This window comes from Cricetulus griseus (genome assembly GCF_003668045.3).
Source record: "Cricetulus griseus strain 17A/GY chromosome 1 unlocalized genomic scaffold, alternate assembly CriGri-PICRH-1.0 chr1_1, whole genome shotgun sequence".
NCBI classification, from domain to species: domain Eukaryota; kingdom Metazoa; phylum Chordata; class Mammalia; order Rodentia; family Cricetidae; genus Cricetulus; species Cricetulus griseus.
In genome coordinates, this window is record NW_023276807.1 from 53,149,651 (window position 1) to 53,161,973 (window position 12,323).

Here is a 12,323-nt window from a genome sequence, read left to right on the forward strand (position 1 = left end):
AACTCGGATGGCCTTATTGAGTTCTTTTCTCTGAGAACTGAACAAATGGAGAAGCATTCTGCCATGGCATACTCATAAACAAAACAATTTCCCAACAATATTGAACCGCCAAAGGGTGAAAACCCGATTATATTCTGATCACAGAAAATAAGTAATGCTGCCTTGTCTGTGAGTGAATGGAGATAAAATGATTAAAGTGTAATCAAATATTTTGCTTTGGTAGAGTGAAAAAGAACAGAGGATAAGTTGAATGGTACCAGAAAATAAGAATAAGCTATGATCTTAAAGAAAGAGCAGATACTAAGGGAGAGGAAAGTATATAATAATGGAAGACAAGCAAACATGCACAAGAATATATATTCAGACAATTAAAAGTCGTTCCAGTCATGAAGCAGTCAACATTCGTGTCTGGGAAAGTAGAGGAAACTAAAATCTAAACAAATGCCACGGAATATTAGATACTACACTTGATCTTAGCCAAAAGGCCGAGAAGTGATGCCACGGAATATTAGAGAAAAAAAACGTTGCTACATACACATTAGAGGGAAAGAAATTCTAGGAAGGAGGAGGGCCTTCACCATGTGTATTCTCCATAAGGGTGTCCTCGAATGCAGCTGCTCACCTTTTCCTTGTTCAAATGGATTCCTACGGTATTTAAACGGAGCATTCCAACTCTTCTTTAAAGGGTTAAGAAAGTGAGGCAGATTTACAGCTGAACACATTTTCTTCAACTATTTGAATGATGGATTACTGCATGCCAGTCATTCCATGTCAGTGCAATGAGAGAATGGATCCTGTGGAACTAGGTGGATCTGTGGGGAGACTCCTCCTTTTCCAGTTCTTCTCCCTGGGCCATAAATGACTGGCGATAACTGTAAGATGCTGTGGTGTTCTGGGAGGAAGTAACTAAATAATAACACCTGGTAAATGTTGCTACTTGACAGCAGCTAAAGTAGAAGGCAGGGATGGGGTTTGTGAACCTCACAGACAAAGGGTCAAGCAAGGAAACCCAAGGAGAGGAAAGCTTAGAATGAAAATACCATATGCAAAGTCCTATTCTGCCACACAGTGTGCGACTGCCAAATCTGCTTTTGTTCTCTGCACCATGTGTCAATCTTAGATCATGGCAAACACTGTCCATTCAGCAAGTGACTGTTAAGTGGAGTCTCATATGAAAGCTTGTAGCCAAGGGCTCAGTACCTAAGAAGCACTACAAAGAGGGTTTTGGCATTATTCTGCAAGTGTTAGAAGAGACTCTGACAAAAGGTCTTTAAATTGCTCACCTTGTCACCTCAACCTGCTGACACAAGGTAATGACAAAACCTCCAGGCAGATGGAGGCTCTCATGTTAGAGACATCTGTCACCAATGGAAGACATGTTTCTTAAAGAATACTATCAGGAAAATTCGAACTTCCAAACAAATCAAAGGATTAAAAAGTAATACTTAAAGACTCCATTTTTATATGTGATAGGTAGGGTTTTAGTTGGGGGGGGTGGTAGGGGAGGAAGGGACGGAGAAGGGAACTGGGATTGTCATGTAATTCAATCTTGTTTGTAATTCAAATTAAAAAAGCATATCACATACAAAAAAAAGACTCCATTTTTGACATATGTAAAAAGCAAAATCCAGAGAGATTACATTTGAAAGACTGATCATACTCTATCAAGAAAAGCTAAGCCATCTTTTCAACAGTCCACTCATCCTGGCCATCATACTGTCTTCCCAAAGGAAAGGCTCCCAAGAACCCAGCACCAGTCCTACTATTTCAAGCCCACAACTACAGCAGAACCACAGCAATCACCTTCCAGAACAGGCCTAGTCTATGCACATCCAGGAGATAAAGAAGGGGTGTGCTTTTCCCAATCCTAGTCTGCCTTCCTCCCCATCTTGCCTCCTGCACCCATGATCTTTCCCTGGAAGTCCTTCCTATGGGAAAGCTAAAGCAAAGTCACAGGATTAAGAGTTACTGTTTAATCAACATTTTGCTGCTCTTACAAGGCTTTTGATATCCTTCTAAATGGTCTTGCCTTCTTATTTATATATTTAAGTATTAACAAAAGCTTTAGAAATATATTTGCCCTGGGTGAATTTTTAGTCCCCCAATCTTTCCCCCTATAAACTCCCCAACCTTGATTTATTCTACAGTTCAGTGCGGCTGAAATTCTGTGATGATTGAGGAGAGATTTCTGTACTTCACACGCATTACTTTCTTAGGCCAAGAAGAAAACCATGAAATACAATTTGAGCTTGTAAATGGGCTTTGCCTCACCTACTGAGATGGAAAATTCTTTATGACAATACCAATCAGAGGAGCTACCCAAGGTTATGTTTAAGCAAGGTTTATCTGTGCTCTTGTATTATTAGTATGATGTATACAGACTGCCCTCTGAGCAAAAATACCTGGGGACAGTTCCATGTGATTGTTTTCTCGAGGCCAATTCAAAGCATTCTCACTATGTAAGGAATATCACAGAGCCCTTGCAAAGATTTTCCACTACTACTCCCTCCACCTAGCACTTTCATTTTAGGGGCTAGCATGATGGTTCAGATGGTAAAGGCACTCCATGACAAGCATGACCACCTGAATTAGATTACTGGGACTCACATGGTAATAGGAGGGAACCAACTCCCAAAAGTCACCTCTGACCTCTATGCACAAACAAATGAATGTAACAAAAGTATACTAAGAAACTTTCATTTAGTAGATTACACCATGACTTACGAGAAACTCTCACATCCATTACTTCTTTTGTCCGTGGTTAGCTAGAAAGGCACCTTTAGATTGATCAGTTAGCTATTAAGATTGTCATAAACAATGAGGAAGACACATGATATAGACTAATTTCAGATTCCCCTGGGTTGTATGTTTGAACTGCTTATACTTGAGCAAAATAATGTGGCCAGGATGAACTTTAAAGTGCTATCAATTTAACTAGTTGCTCAACACCTACAACCCTAATACAATTTGTTTCCTTGATAAAAAACTGAAAGGTGATTTCAATGCTAATGCTGTGTGGATTGGATGGAGGGTTTAAGGCTAGGGGAATCATAAGAAAGTAACTGGAAAAGGACATGATAATATTCTGAAGAAAATAACTGTGTTTATCCTCTTCACTGAATTCATGGTAGGCAGACAGGTATACATATGTCAAAGTTATCAAATCATGTCAATTAAAGATTAAAAACAAGATCACTAAAGTGTTACTTTTACCATTCATTAAAATCTGAGAGGCAAAAGGTGTGGTGGAGTAAAGGATAACTCTCTCAAATGTCCAGGTCCCACTGACCATATTTTCATGGACTGGAAGCCAAGGCTCCCAGAGTGCTTTGCCTAAGGATGAACATAAAAGAGTGAAGCCAGACCCTGTTTCAAGTTCTCAATCCATGGTCGTTTTTAGCATCCCTGAAAGTTGAGCATGGTTCTGATGATCCGAAAAGCCTCTTAAAAAGAACTCATCTGAATTTGGCCGAGGGGTAGCCCTAGTTCAAATTATTGAGTAATTAAGTGCTGATCTATAGTACACATAAAATCTATGCAAGTGTGTTTCTTCCTGTGCTTCCTGTGCTCTTCTTTTACCTAAACAACATCAGCAGTTAGATATCAGTCCCCACCCAATCCTCTTTCAGTGATGCTTTTTCTTAACCATCTCACTGTGCCCTGTAAGAAACTTGTGGGTATGCTGTCTTCTTCCTTCTTGGTGCCCACAGAACTTCACTTGCCATAAAAGTTTGAAAAGCAGGAAATAGAGCCTCCCTTGAAGATATTTATTTATACTTTTAGATATACTAACAGAATGAATATGCCAGCTCAAGCAAGAAAAGTTAACTTTTCTAACAGATTTACACTGCTAGAGAAGTAACTTGTGATTTGTGTGTTTGTTGTTGCTGTTCTTAGTTCTAGAAGCAACCTCTCATCCCCAGGTAAATTGCCCTCTATCTGAAGGATGGTCCTCTCACTACCCCTACTTGACATCCAGTTCCAACAGAAGTGACAATATTAGTATTATCTGAAATAATTCTGGTGACTAATAGGTACTCCTCAAATAGGAATCAAGCTGAAAGGTGGTTATTTGGTAAAACAGTCAAGAAACATGGCTTCTTTGGTCTCCTTTGGTCTCATTTGAGCTCTAGGTAAATTCTACCATTTTTTTAAATGAATGCTTAAAGAAAAATGTCATTCTGGTGTATTTCTTGCTTCATTGAGCCTCTGAAGGGCACAATATGATGGGAAGTTCAAATCCAAGGCGTTTCACTCACTTCTGAGTAGTAGATGACCCATGCTGGTTGACTGGTGGTTTCCATGCTTTTGACTTGAGAAAGTCAGAGGCCACAGTAAAGATCCCTAACTAGAGTCGAAGCCTTGTACATTTGCCCTAAGTAAACAGGTACTTTGCTGGGCAGTACAGAACAAGGCGTACAACCGGTCCCCTTAGTGTGGGGGACATGCTGCCAGATCTAGGTGAAAGGGCTCAGCCTTCAGAAAGCTCTCCTCTCCCAATTTTGATATTAGCACATGATTATAAGAATAGGGCTGAGAAGACAAAAACAAGCTATCTGTCTTAATAAAGGAATTTTTAACTTTTTGAAAGTTAGGATTTCTTTTTAATTTCATTGACCATTAGTGCAATGGGGATTAGTCATGACTAGTCACTGAATACATTTGCCACAGTGGCCCACTTAGAAAACCTGGTTTTCATTTGTTTTAAAGGAATGCTTTTGTAACCCAAAATGTTTTCCTTTTTCTTCTGTTTAAAATATACAATGTTATTATAGTGCTATATTTAATATGTAAACCATATTGCTAAGTATATAATGTCATTCTATTACAGTGCTATTTAATATGTAAAGTATTTTGCTATATAAACAATTAAGTAAACTTTTAAGAAATGAAGCAAAAAAGCTGGCAAAAATATTAGAATATTAATACATAAGGTTTATAATTATACCTTCATTCCCAGATATATGGTGACATCTTTATATTACAGCAATCTGATAGTGTGATTTCATTAACTTTCACAAGCAATGGTAGCTGAGAATTGCCTGTTTTCTCTGGAATAGATGAGAGTGGGCTTTCCTCACAATCCCTGGTCCTCTGAGACTACTGTGTGTCTTACTTAAAATCAAGCCTTTGGAGAATCGTAACAGAGAGGTTCTGGCTTATTAGGTTTATATCACAAAAGGTCAAAAGTGAGCAAATCTCCTATCCTCACATGTTATTTTCACTACTTTCATCTTGGCTCTTTTATTTTCACTTGTTTCTTTTATATAGAGGTCATAGAGTCTCCAAACATGAAAATAATATTAAATTCAAGAAGCCTGCATTGCGAGACCATTTTCATTTCACACTTTAATCACTAGAATACTCTTCAACGTATCTCTAGAATCAAGCAGGCAGGCCACAGGCAGGATGCTAACTATTGCACAAGGACATCTTTCCAGGACTACAGATTCCCCCAACCCCATCTGTCTCTGTCTGTATTCCAGACTGTCTATCAGGTTCTCTCTCTCTCTGTGTATGTGCATGTATGTGTGTGTGTGTGTGTGTGTGTGTGTGTGTGTGTGTGTGTGTGTATGTGTGTGTGTCTGTACGTGTGTGTCTCTCTGTATGTCTCTCTCTCTGTGTACGTGTGTGTCTCTGTGTGTGTGTCTGTGTGTGTGTGTGTCTGTGTGTGTGTGTGTGTGTGTGTGTGTGTGTATCTGTGTGTGTGTGTCTGTCTGTCTGTCTGTGTCTGTCTGTCTGTGCCTGTCTGTCTGTGCCTGTCTGTGCCTGTCTGTGCCTGTTTGTGCCTGTCTGCATCTGTCTGTGTCTGTCTGCATCTGTCTGCGTCTGTCTGTCTGCGTCTGTGTCTGTCTGTGTGTGTGTCTCTGTCTGTGTCTGTCTGTCTGTGTGTGTCTCTGTCTGTCTGTGTCTGTCTGTCTGTGTGTGTCTCTGTCTGTCTGTGTGTGTCTCTGTCTGTCTGTGTCTGTCTGTCTGTGTGTGTCTCTGTCTGTCTGTGTCTGTCTGTCTGTGTGTGTCTCTGTCTGTCTGTGTTTGTCTGTGTGTGTGTATCTCTGTCTCTCTGTGTTTCTGTGTGTGTCTCTGTCTCTCTGTCTATGTGCATATCTCTGTCTCTCTGTTTGTCTGTGTGTGTCTCTGTCTCTCTGTGTCTCTGTGTGTGTCTCTGTCTCTCTGTGTCTGTGTGTGTGTCTCTGTCTCTGTGTGTGTCTCTGTCTCTCTCTGCCTCTCTCTGTCTCTCTCTGTCTCTCTCTGTCTCTGTCTCTCTCTGTGTCTCTCTGTGTCTCTCTGTGTCTCTCTCTCTGTCTCTCTCTCTGTCTCTCTCTATGTCTCTCTCTGTCTCTCTCTGTGTGTCTCTCTCTGTCTCTCTCTCTCTGTTGGTCTCTCTCTTGGTTTCTTTCTTTCTCTTGGTCTCAGTCTCTCTCTTGGTGTCTCTCTCTTGGTCTCTCTCACTCGGTCTCTCTCTCAGTCTCCATTTCTCTCTCTCTTGGTCTCTCAGTCTCTCTCTCGGTTTCTCTGTCTCTCTCGGTCCTCTGTCTCTCTCTGTCCTCTGTCCTCTCTCTCTCTCTCTGTCCTCTCTTTCTGGTCTCTCTCTCAGGTCTCTTTTATCTCACTCACCTCTCTATGGTATCTCTCTCTCTCTCCCTCTCTCTCTGATCTCTATCTGTCTCTATCTCTCTCCATCCCTGCCCCTCCTGATTAATCACTTATTAGAACTGTAATTAAGGAGATAAGTTACCTTTCCATTTTAATAATTGATGCCTAGCTCTGGCTCAGCCCTTGAAAAATGTCTTTTTCCTTCCTTGCCAACAGCCCCAACTTGGCCAGAATTTGACAGTTCAAACAAGCAAGCTGGCATACTTTATCCCATTAAGGAAAATGATGGCTTTTCTCCTGCGTCACCCTGCTGGGTCTGCATCTCAGAGTTCAGTTGCAGGCATGGGTCTCTATTCCTTGAGATTGTGTTTGTTGGAGCCATGAGTATAAGGCCTGTTTTAAGAGACATCAGTTTAAGAGATGAGAGGGTAAAAATGAGCCTATATGTTTGAGTGGAGGAAGACATTAGATGGTTGGAGGGAGGGTGCCTCAGAGAAGTTGAGCATAAGAAAGGCAGAAAAAGAGATGTAATTCTGTTTCAATTAAAAATGCATTTAAAAATAAAAATAAATTTTAAACCCAGAACTCCACTGTAAACATTAACTCATATGACCATGGCTTCCTCTGCACTTCTGCCTTCATGCCTACATTTGTATTAGTCAGTGTAACCCAAATTTGTTCTTCCTTATATTCCAAGGAAATGACCTATGTCTTATCTCCATGGAAACTCCAACCTGCCAATAGCTAGTCTTGAAATTATCTTTGACATCACACTTTATTCTATTCTATACACGAAATCTGTGAGCACATTGTTTGCTTCTAGTTTTAAAATATATCTAGAATTTAGCTACTTTTGGCACCCTTAATTTATTCCTAATATCCAAATACAAACAAATAATCCTTTGTTTGAGGTATTTGAATAGCCACTGTACTGGCTTCTCTGTATCCATGGCTGGTTTTTTTGTTTGTTTTTGTTTTGATTTGGTTTGGTTTGGGGTTTGTTTGGTTTTGTTGTTGTTTTGTTTCCCAAGACAGGGTTTCTCCATGTAGCCCTGTCTGTCCTGGAACTCACTTTGTAGAAGAGGCTGGCCTCAAACTCACAGAGATCCACCTGACTCTGCCTCCCAAGTGCTGAGATTAAAGGTGGGAGCCACCAACACTTAGCTAGCATACATGATTGTTGCAAAGCATATTCTCAGGAAGCAAATTGGAGCATAACACTTCTCTGTTAAAATCTTTAGGTGACCTGGAGTGATGGCACACAACTTTAATCCCAGAACTGAGGAGTCAAAGCCAGTGAGATCTCTATAAACCCAAGTCGAATTTGGTCTATGTAGACAGTTCCAAGACATATATAGAAACTATCAAAAAAACCTTCAAATACAGAAAAGAATATACTACAGATTTCTTTATGGGCTGGAGAGTTGGCTCCATGGTTAACAGCACTTGCTGCTCTTCCAGGGGAGCCATGGGGCACCTCTCAACTGTCTTTAACTTCAGTTCCAAGGGATCTGATGCCCTCTTCTGGCCTCCAAGATCACCCAGCATGCATATGGTGTACACACACTCCTGTAAGCAAAATAATCATACCCATAAAATAATGTACAAATTTTAGTCCTCAGGAATTTGCTCACTCAGTATAAAATCAGAGGAAACATCATTCACAATCCTTACAAACACTATTTCTGAATCAACCCCACACTCCATTTCTCTCTCCCATATCATTATGCTTCTGCAATCCTAGTGTTTCTCCCATTCACCTACACCAGCCACAATGAGGCTACTGTCTTACTCTAACAATACTGCTAATTTCTTTATTCCATCCTAATTTCTTTTCCATATCCTTTATTATCCCTTTTTAACTTTATACGAACCTTTATACTGTATGTTATGTTCATGACTGTCTCCCCAGTTAGATTATAAGCTCCATGAGAGAACGGGTCTTTGCTCTTGTTTTCATTAACTGGTTTCTATGTGTCATAAACAGTGCTTAACACATAGTAGACACTCAGTAAAAAAAATGATGAAATTGACTTAGTGACATAATAAATCTTACTATCATATTGTGATGTGGGTCACGGGGATTTGTAATGTTGACCATAGCAGCCAAATAGTGATGGATACTATCCCAAATGTAGCTAGACACAAGGCCAATGACTTATGATGGAGGTTGGCAGAAATGTCTCCATACTAGAACAATTCTTCTTGGAATTCATCTGACTCAACCAATCCAGCTGCCTCTGGATCACAATCTGAATATAAATCATAGACAGCAAGATGCCCAGGAGCCAAATCAGACATATGCTGTGAGAAGAAATCTAGTCAAAGTTATAAGCAAACAAAAGCCATGAAACTGTCAGTCTATTGTAGATTAAGAAAGAGGCAAAAGAATTTAAGAGTGGTTGCCTGAGAGTTCTATTTTACACTGTAGTGGATCACTCAATGACAGAACTCATTTGCAAAATGTGCTGTTAGGCAATGTCATCATTTGTGCAAACACCACAGAAAATACTTACACAGACCTACACTGAACGGTTTAATACATACCTCAACTGAAGAGTGTAGCAGATTGATCTTGTTGGCTCTGCTAGACCACCCTCACCAGATACGTTCTGGCAAGTAATTCCCTCTACAAACAGCTTACATGGAGTTTCCAGAAACTCTTCAGCCACCTTCACTTCAGCACTTAGAGACTCAGTATGCACTCTTCATGTTGTGTAATAAATAATGATTCTCGTGTTTTAAACACACAGAACTAGCAGTAACGTCCACAGAATATCCTGTTTAACCTTTTCATTCAACTTTGCTAGTAAGCTTTTCCCATTGGCAGCAATGAGGACAGTGATGAGAGCATGGAGCCTTCTGTGTGTGGTCAGTCTTCAGTCCAAGCATTATAAGTTTGTCCATGTCTGACACAGGCCTTTCTCAAAAGGTTTTTTTAGTGTCACTGCTTCAACAAAGCAGATCCCTTAACATTTTCTGTAGCTCTCTCCTTGTTCAATATTGACGACTTTGACAAAATGAAACAAACGTGACAGGTAAGTAACCACCATCTGATTCTCTACCTGTCGAGCTTCATAAACACATGCAATTCTACTTTCAGTCATTCACTCAACACAGCCTCTTGCTAGCTACTGTGTGTGTGTGTGTGTGTGTGTGTGTGTGTGTGTGTGTGTGTGTGTGTGTGTGTGTATGTGTGTGTTTGTGTATGTGTTTGGGGGATATGATTTAAAACAACATGAGACTGGATCAAGTAGGAGATGTTGCAATTAAGAGATGCAGTAAACACAAACAAAACAATACAGCTACTGCAGACAGCAAAAGGCATACTGCTTCACAACAAAGCAACTTTCTAGAGATAGTCTCATTCTGTAGCCTCACCTGGTCTTGATTGCCTTTATTCTCCTGACTCTGCCTCCCAAGTACTGGGGTTATAGTCATGCAACACCATGCCTACCTAGTAAACAATTACCTATAAATAGATGTAACTCTAAATTATTGATAAAATGTAGCATAATCAATACACAAGCTGTTTGTTTTGTGCAAGTGTTCAGGTATGTGTGTGCCTGTTCATGTGTGTTCAGGTACATGTGTGTATACAGGAGTGCTACAGGCATGTGTGTGGATACCAGAAGACCACCTCAGGTTCTTTTCTCCTTACATGCTAAATACCTTATTTTTTGAGACAGGGTATCTCACTGGAACAAGGGGCTCATGGATTAGGCTGGGCTGGCTAGCCCGTGAGCACCCAGGACCTAACTTAATGCCTCTCCAGCATTGGGATTACATACACAAACAACCATACCAGCCCTTTTATGTGGATGCTAGGAATGGAACTCAGGTGCTCATGCTATTTATTGTAAGTACTTTACAGAGTTGTCTCTCCAGCTCCCGATTATATCATTATTAAGCATTATGTGTGTAACTATATATGCTGTACTTTATACCACAGTAGGTCTGATTACACCATCAACCCACAAACATGGGAAATGTTTTGTGATATGACGCTACAGGAGCTGAGAACATCACTAAGAAATGAGAATGATCCCACTCCCCCTTAGCCCTGTGTAGTACCATTGTCTATGCAGTCCCTTGATCAAAGCATCATTAGGTAGAACATAGCTACCCTGTAATCACTGTGGAATCATGAGGTTCACGTCCTCCATAAAACCCAACATTTGTATTGACAGAATTCTGCTTCATTTTCTATCCCAACTCTTACCATTCTGAGTAATGTGAGTTTAGCTTTTCCCTTATGACCTAAATTAATTAATTAATGGAGTCACCAAATCCTTGCTAGCCTCCTTATACCTGCCTAGCAACTCTCAAAATGATATCAAGAGGTAGAAAAATGGAATAATCAAGAATGTGAGTTCTGGAGGCAGGCTGGAAACCCAGATCTGCCTCCACCCAGTAACATGAGTTTAAACAAACTTGCTTATTCTCTTTCTACATACCTTGGTCCATTTTTAATGAAAACATGCTGGGTATGTATATTAAAGCTTGCTGATTAAGCTTAGACTTTATGTATGGCAGGCTTAGAATAATATCCTAAACACATTGTGCTTAATTGGAGTCACTTATTATTTGTCGTGGTGCTATCTGATATAAATGAGTCATTTTAATGAGTATATAATTTTAATATTTTGCAGCCATATTTATAATAACAGATAATAAAAGATTAATTTTAATTATTTGTCTAAGAACCCAGAATATTTATTTCAACATAGAATCAATATAAAAATCTTAAGTGACACAGTTTATTTTCTTGAGATATCTTTCAAACTCCAGTGTATGCTACACCTGTAACATAGCTCAATTCAAACTAAACATATTATTAAATGCCCAGAGCCATAGAAAGCTAGTGGCTAGGAGAGAGGAATCCTATGTGGAGTTCTGTCCTCTTTTGTCTTTCTATAACCAAAATTTCAGGTTAAGATGGACCCTGATAATAAAAGTCATTGTAACTAGAGCTAAGGTAGAAGAAGGCCCAAGGTTCAAGCCACCACCAGTGTTAAAATCTGAAAGTTACTGGTGAAATTGAGTATAGGAAGTCCTATACTTAATCTCCTCAATGAATCATGCTAATTCATCCTTGAGATACCATCTATTTCTTCATCAGAAGGCACCTACTGCTGGCTTTCTGCCATCTTCTACTCTTGATAAACATTTTTGCCTCTGCTTTGATTCATATTCTAATTCATACATTAATTTCCATTTTACATATTTCTTCTAGCTTTTCTCATCATAATCATTTTGGGAGATGAGACATGAAGTCACATGATATCTAGGTAGAGGAGAATAGGGTAGGAGAGCTAAAGAAATTGTTTTGTGGTTTCCTCAGTGTTCTCTTATATAATCCAGGGCCTCTTGCCCAGGGACGATACCACCCACAGTGAACTCCCCACATACACACCCATCAATCAGTAATCAAGAAAAGGCCCCCACAGACCTGCCTACAGGCCACTATGATGAGGCATTTTCTCAAGTATAAGTCCTTCCTCCCATATGAGTCTAGATTATGTCGAGCTATCCAACAGATAACCAGCACAGACTCCAAAGCTGAATTTCTTGCTCTCTTGTTTAGCTCACTATCTCCAGTGCTACAAAACACCAGTAGATATAAGGGCTCATGAGATAACTGGAGAAGGAAAAGAAGAAGAAAGAACAGGAGGAATGAAAGAGAAATAGGGAGAAGACGAAGAGTTTTGCTCTTCAATGTAACTTCA

At 39.9% G+C, this 12,323-nt stretch overlaps 1 pseudogene; it reads right to left on the reverse strand.

Annotated features, from left to right (window-relative positions):
• Positions 1-369: 369 nt before the first annotated feature.
• Positions 370-497, reverse strand: LOC113832534 (annotated as a pseudogene).
• Between the last annotated feature and the right edge of the window lie 11,826 nt (positions 498-12,323).